Below are 8,179 nucleotides of genomic sequence, written 5' to 3'. Positions count from 1 at the left end.
ATCTCTGCATCTGCCTCCACCAGTCACTGGACAAAGGCTCTATGATGACAGCTAGGGTATTTGCTAGACCAGTCACCAGAGTAGAACAGTCCAGGCACCCTCTGGACCACTGCAAAGACAATTTACAGCAAGCTGATAGCCAACATCAAATTAAATGGAGAGAAACTCAAAGCAGTTCCACTAAAATCAGGAACAAGACAAGGCTGTTCACTCTCCCCATACTTATTCAACATAGTACTTGAAGTTCTAGCTAGAGCAATAAGACAACATAAGGAGATCAAGGGGATACAAATTGGAAAGGAAGAAGTCAAACTTGCATTATTTGCAGATGATATGATCGTGTATATATAAGTGACCCCAAAAATTCTACCAGGGAAGTTCTACAGCTGATAAACTCCTTCAGTAAGGTGGCAGGATACAATATTAACTAAAAAAATCAGTAGCCCTCCTATATACAAATGGTAAATAAGCTGAGAAAGAAATCAGAGAAACATCACCCTTTACAATAGCCACAAATAATATAAAATACCCTGGGGTAACTCTAACTAAGCAAGTGAAAGACCCATATAATTAGAACTTTAAGTCTCTGAAGAAAGAAATTGAAGAAGATATCAGAAAATGGAAATATCTCTCGTGCTCACAGATAGGTAGAATTAACATAGCAAAAATGGCAATCTTACCAAAAGCAATTTACAGATTCAATGCAATCCCCATCAAAATCCAACACAATTCTTCACAGACTTGGAAAGAACAATACTTAGCTTTATATGGAAAAACAAAAAACCTAGGATAGCTAAAAGAATCCTGTATAATAAAGCAACCTCTGGAGGCATCATGATCCCTGACCTCAAGCTCTCCTATAGAGCTATAGTAATAAAAAAAAAGCTTGGTACTGGCATAAAAACTGACATGTGGACCAATGGAATCGAATTGAGGACCCCGACATTAACCCGCACACCTATGAACATATGATTTTCAACAAAGAAGCCAAAACAAGCTCAGGTTCTCATGCTTGCATGGCAAGTGCTTTACCCACCAGACTGGCTTCCCAGCTTACTCTCAGAGACAAAACCCCTCACTGACCCTGGGCCTCATCATTTGACTAGGCTAGATTGTCAGTGAGCTCTAGGGTCCCACCCGTTTGCCTCTCGGTGATGGGGTTACAAGAACTCTCATCTTGAGATCTCTATGAGTAAACTGGGGATGAGGGAGGGGCAATGGGGTGTAGGGGATGAGGGATGAGAACATGAGGGAAAGGGATGGTTGAGCTGGAACAGGGATGGAGTGGGAGAACAATGAGATTCTGTATCAATTAGTTTTGTATACTTATGAACTTTTGATAGATGATATGCTAATTTGTAGCAATTTTAATTAGGTAAAATCATTACTGAAAAGTGCTATGTACCTTAGCTTATTGATAAGTGCACCCTAAGCTATTAAAGTGTCACAGGTTTCCCCTACTGACATCAAGCAGAAATATGCAGAATGATGTTTTACTCAAATATCCAGAGGCATTGGTCATCCATATTTCATAGGAAGCAGGTTTAACAAATCGTGAGTCTTATATACATTTATCCAGAAGCACATTGGCACTAGGCCAGGAATCACCATTTGGCAGCTAGCATGTTGGTTCCTTAAGTTCCTCAATAGTTCAGCATTTCCTATACCCCTCCACCAAGGATTTCAAAGAGTTAGGAATTCTGTTTTCAGTACAAATGAAAGCAAAGGGCTGATGGTGGCATAGCTATTGGAGACCATCATCTGAATACTGTGGCAGATTGGGTCACTTGTGCATAAGTCTGGAGGCAGAGATGATGCAGTCCAAATAGTACATCACCACAAAGAAGCTCAAGAGCAGCAGGATGGTCTGGGTGGTTCTTTGCTCTGGAGATGCTCTTGGAGAAAGGCTGGTGCTGTGAAGATGCTGGGACTGCCTCTTGTGCCTGCACAGGAGGGCCACCATGTACCCGCTGGAGAGTGCCACGAGACCTATAAAGGACACATCCCGAAATATCCTCAATATGAAAAATAAGTGCCTGCCGATATAATTCATGGGTAAAATAATGCAGGATTCAGTGACAAATATGAGCCCATGTGAGGTGACATTGTAGTCAGCAACAGAGGAGAATGAGAAATGAGCACCACAGGACATGTAGAATCTCCACAGCACAAGAAGAGAAGCCAGGATGTACTGTGGGGATTTATTTTTGAACTTGGCCAAACAGGAGCTTCTGGGGCTGGGGGTAACAGCCTGAAGGACACTCAGCAGACAGGCAGCACAAAGAGAGAGGCCCCTCAAAAGCCTGTGCAAGTGGACAAGGGTTTCACGTGTGATGTCATCCCATGTGTTCTGAGATGTGAAAATGTCAGCAGCATTAGCATACCAAGGTGGATGAAGGCCAAGAGACTGATGAGCAGGTCAGTGGTCCGGGGCCTGTGTTTAAGAAGAAACTCAAGGATATGGAAGAGGAGGAGGATGCTGTTGAATGAAATCCCAAGGCCTACTTTAAAGAAAAAAGTATTTTGTATGTCAACAACTCCATAGAGTCTGTTGACTCTTCTCATGGTATGGGACAAAGAACTAGAGTAAGTATCTGAGGAGAAAACCAAGATAAATTCTTCATCACAAACAATAACAGTATCATTGGTACCCAACACTATTATCATTAGGAAAACTGAGGAACCCAGCCCAGTACCCACCTTGGTACTCAAATCTCCCTGAAGCCCAATGCCTCATCATTTTCAGTCATGGCTGGATTATGTGCACATTGATGGGCTTCTTCTGTTCCTAGAGTTCCTGTGCATTCAATGTTCACATATTACAGAAATGCTTCTGTACTATTGCCCCATTCTGAGGTTTTTAGGGGCATTGTGATGCATGGTTTTGGTTTTGGTCATCTTGCCAGGTATACTTTTACTAAAGCTTCATATGTTTTATTTCAAGTGGAATGTGTTCTCATTTAGTTTCTGTTGCTGTGATTAAACACCCTATCCAAAACAGCACAGGGAGGAAAGGGTTCCTTGGGATTACACTTTCAGGTTACAGCCATCATTAAGGGGAAGTGAAGTCAGGAAACCCATAGCAGCTATTAAGGGAGGGGAGGCTGAGATGGGGCTGGAGAGAGGGCTGCGAAGTTAAGGGCAATTGAGTTCAGTTCCAGCCCCTAAGTCAAGCAGCTCACAACCACCTGAAGCTCCAGATCCAGGGGTCTGATATCCTCTCCTGGCCTCTATGGCACCTGCACCCATGTGCATATAATGCATACACATAATTTAAAAATAAAAGTAAGTAAATCTTAATTTATACTAGAAATTTTGATGAAGATGTTTGATGGAATCTTTCCTATAAATACATGTTGGAGCTGGAGAGATGGCTCAGTGACCAAGAATCCAGGCTGTTCTTGCAGAGGACTGGGTTTGATCCCTTATACACACATGGAACCTCACCATTGTGTATAACTCCAATCCCAGGGGATCCGATGCCCTCTTCTGGCTCCTATGGACACTGCATGCATGTAGTACACAGACATAAATGCAGGGCAAACCACACATAAAATAAATTTTTTCAAAATTTAAAATACATGTTTATATGCCCTGTTTTGCCCTCTGTGAGCACTGCACACACATAGCACACTGACATACATGCAGGCAAAACATCCACACACTTAAAACAAGTTAATTAAAAGCAATTCAAGGTACATGTTTATGTGTTCAGTCAGACCTCTTAAACAGGAAGAGCATGTTGCTGCAATTTTTCCAGTGACATATGGAATAGGAAATTATCAAAATAGGAAATTATCAGAAAGTTAAGGTTTGTAAGGCTAATGTCTCACAGCTCATGCTATGTCCTTGTATTTACAGACCCATAAGTTCCTCAGGGAAGATGGATGTGTTTACAGTTCATGAACAAGTTATACTTTTAAATTTTCAGAACTAGGGTCGATATTTGGTGAAAACCTTGAAATGTGGATTTTCATTCCATTTTAATTAGCATCAATTTATACTTAGATGCAGGGTACAGTTGTAGCATAGTTCATGACATCTCTGTATCCTGTTGTGACTAAGTCAGGGTAATTCCCACCTTCTCAAATACTGTCATTTTTTTGTTTGGAACCTTCAGTCCTTTGGATCCCTTTCAAATGTACAAGCAGTTTTTGTGGACTGCAGTTACGCTACAGTGCTACAGGGTGTGAGCATCATGACCCTACACCAATGTGGCATCTGTTCCGTGTCTAACATCTGTCCTGTCCCACGTTCTCTTTCTGGCCTTGACTGGCCACCATTCTTCTCGCTACTTTTGTGTAACCAACTTTGTCACTTCCACACTGACTGAGAACAGACAGCAGACAGTGTTTGTCTGAAAGTGAGTTTATCTTCCCACAGTAATAGCATCAGCAATAGGACATTGTCTTCTCCAGCCACTGTTCCAGTGCACATGGGTTTGCTCCCATGAAAGGCACAGCACAGATGTCAATGAAAGACGCTCATCTGTGTCCAGTCTTCAGTGGACCATGGTTGATTACTAGGACACAGCCCCATCTCTTACTCTGTGACATTGACATAGATATGGCACACATCTATTTTAGTATATTTGTTTAATAAAAAGTAAATACACATAGATAACATCTTGATTGTATATATTATACACTGATAATATCTTAAGAGTAACTCCAGGTCTGTATAATATAACCAATTTAAATGCAATCTAATATTGCCTCTACCCACACTGCTCTTGAGAAAACAGGCTCTCTGCAATTCACCATATTTTAAACACACGGGATTTACAGACCAAGCAGAATAAACCTCACACAATACTAAGCTTTAATGTCTTGTGAATCAGAGGTGCTGGCTGCTACTGTCCTTACATGCCTCAAGGGAAAGAGGCTCATGGGTGCTGTGCACTTACCACCCTGACCAGGATTTGTAGATTATTTTATAAGTGCTTTAGAACCGCTGCGAAGCTCTTCCTCCGAGTTAAATTTATGGAGACAACAATGGAAAAAACTAGCCCTTTCTTCCAGAGCAAAGTTCAGGCACACTCTGATGCCATTGTAGGCTCCAATTTGCCTTTCTCGATATGGCACCAGAAAAACAACCCACTAGTCATCCCATACAGACAATTGGATCAGCAATCCTGTCCCTCATGTAAACGTGGCTCATTTGTGCAAATATCACGGATCATTAAAAGAAAGGCATATGATGACTTCTGAGGCAATTCATCACTTAGAAAAAATACATTTTTTTCACTTTTATTTTATGTGTCTGTGTCATTTGCTTGATGAATTGTTGAACTGGCCTTGTGTAGCCACCATGCCCTGTGCTAAGACTGCATTTTACCCATGGAACAACCCCACTCTTCTGCCTTCACTGCTCTGAATACAGGAAAGCAGATTGTGGGGACACAGCACGAGTTTCTGAAATGTCACATTTGAATAAACCACATCTGGGAATTTCATGTACTGGCATTGTGTGTGCATGTGTGGCGGTGGGGAGTTGAGGGGGGGGCACTATGCAGGCAGATTACAAAGCATGCCCAATATGGAAAAAAAGAAGCAGTAAGAAAAATCTGCACATTCATTACTGAGAGCCAGCAGTGAAGGCCAGACCTTAGGAGCAACGTAGCACTGCCCTTCATGTGGTTGAGTTTGGACTGCAGTTACATATGGTCCCCTGCCCTGTCTATGCTGTTCTGCTTGGAAAAGTAGGGACACTAGGAAGACATGGCCGCACCATGTTAAAGGCAAAACAGGCACCAGCCAGGTGTAGGTGCTCTGTGTAGACATGCAGTGAAGTAGCTGCTGTCCAGGACTGTCATGAACAAACACCAGGAGGGTTCACTTTAAAGACTGGTATTGCAGTGCAAAGACCAGCTTCCAGGCTGCTCCAGGGTCAGTAAGGAAAATGCTGCAGAGCATCAAGGGCTTCAGGAACTTTTTTTAAAATCTGAGGGTCTTAGGAGCACACATGTTCTGATGGTAACTTTCTTTATTGTCTCCTTTGCTCTTCATCTGTCTGTTTTCTCACATTGGGTCCCCATTCCTCTTTCTTCTTACAGCTGTATATGCTCAACAGAAACCTTCAGGCGATATAAAAGTTACATTTGGGAGCCCCATTACATTTCTTAAGTAGATGATAAGAAACCATGACTACGTAAACATTTTGAACTAACTCCCTGCAGTTAGAGGGTAGCTGGGGAGCAAGCACCGAGTCTTCAGGCAAGGAGCCCATAAATCTTTCAGTTAAGACTTAATCCAGCATTCAGGAGAAACCACTTGTCTTTTAGCTTAAGTCTGTATTCTTCAGGATACTGTGGCAATATCATGCTTAAATCTTAAAATGTACATTTTGTTCTTTGTGTAGCTTCTAATTATCTAAAAACATCTGTAGGCCTCATTTGGGGCTATAGAGTCAAGTTATTTTCTGTGGCCTTGGCTAGTCAGAATATATTTTCACAGATTGAGGTCAGGAATGGGTGCAAGGACTTAATCATTTGTCAGATAACAATAATTGGGCTGTCTTTGTATTTACAACCTAGCCAGGCATCCCATCTGTATGCCCTTGTGATGGCAAGGCACGTGGTCTTAATCTGAAGTTACTTCAAAGCATTAAATCAGCTAATGATATACAATTGTCTTGGAGTTGGGTGGATATAACTATTTTCTTATGTCAACCTGAGCTGTGAAATAAAACAGTTCTCAGGGACTTATAAGTTCTGACTTATGCAGAATTTCTTTGTATTCATATTTATTCAACAAACTCTGTGTAAGCTAACATTATAGATGGTAAGAGGCTCAACTTTGGTGCTAAGCCCCTCTGATCTCCTTGACAGCTTGTTCATTGACTCACTGACAAAAGGAAGTGATCAGTTCCTCTCCATCTCTTCACAAAGATTCATGAAAGGATTAATTTGGGGAAAAACCTGAAAACAAGTAGAAACAGCAGGACAGGGTGGGGTCCAGTTGTCCAAAAAATTTCCTCAAACAAAATGATATTTGAATTTTGATATTATCAGAAAAGTGTAAGGAATATTTATTCAATTAGAACACAGAGCAGATTAATGGACATAAGTATCATTTCCTCGACCCTTGATGAGAAACTTTATTTGTCCCTGAATAATTCTTGTAGGAATGGCTAATTCCTGTAACTGCTTCCTCGCAGCTGCTGTCGGCTGCGCGTGTGAATTGCCTATGAGTGCCTGTACCTTTACTTTCATTCTCTCTTCGCTAGAGTCTTTGTCCTTCTGAATCATAAGTTCTTTCTGCTCTAAATCATTCATGAATTCCTCCAAACTTTAGGGACCCTCTTGAACTGTTGGCCTAAGAGCTTGAATCATAGGTGGGGGTATTGAAGCCACTTTTGAGGAATCATTACTCTCTTTATGGGGCACATCAGGAACATTAAGAGTTAACTTCTTGGAATTAATACACAAGGAAACAACAATAATTACAGCTGCAAAGAGAAGAAGGCAGAGTGCCAGCCAGCCTCTGCAAGCAGATCTGCGTGGTTCCGTGTAGCCTGGCACCTTGATTCGGGCAAATTGATGAGGGGTCGCCGGGGGCATAGACCCGAGGGCCGCGAGCCCCCTTTTCCCACGTAACTACCTCATCCAAGGCATTTGTCATGCGGGCGACACCGTCGTGGGCGTGGCACTTTAGGACCATGTTCACTGTGTATTAATCAGTGTCCTGGAACCTTGTAATCACAGTGACTTAGGGGACAGTCCCCACCAGACAGAGCAAGGCTAAGGGCTGACATCACCAATGTGTAATTTGTGAAATTAAACAGAGAATTCAAAGGCTCTTAAGAAAATTCTAGGAGATAAAGATCAGTGAGGAGCTCTTTGTGAGATGAAGTTTGAACACACAACCCATTTCTTTACAAAGGCTTTTAGAACTTTTAAGTATTCACACTATCAAAGTCAGTATACATCAACAATCATTCCATTTGATGTACATAACAAACAGAAGCAAAATTATTTGTTTCAAATATGAAATTACACCATCACTTCCTCAAGAAGTTACATACAAATGAGCAATTCTTGAAAACTTCTAGAAATTATACCATACAACATGTGGATGATAAAGTAAACTTGGTAATTTAAGTTTAGAAAAATAATTCAAACATGCAATTAACTGGCATCCTATAAATAGTTAGGTAATTTTAGGAGTTTAAGGAAATG

At 41.4% G+C, this 8,179-nt stretch overlaps 1 pseudogene; it reads right to left on the bottom strand.

The window, feature by feature from the left end:
- Positions 1-1,651: 1,651 nt before the first annotated feature.
- Positions 1,652-2,565, bottom strand: LOC118580103 (annotated as a pseudogene).
- Positions 2,566-8,179: the final 5,614 nt, after the last annotated feature.

Source organism: Onychomys torridus, chromosome 3, assembly GCF_903995425.1.
Source record: "Onychomys torridus chromosome 3, mOncTor1.1, whole genome shotgun sequence".
Classification (NCBI taxonomy): domain Eukaryota; kingdom Metazoa; phylum Chordata; class Mammalia; order Rodentia; family Cricetidae; genus Onychomys; species Onychomys torridus.
This window is presented reverse-complemented; position numbering and strand designations above follow the sequence as displayed.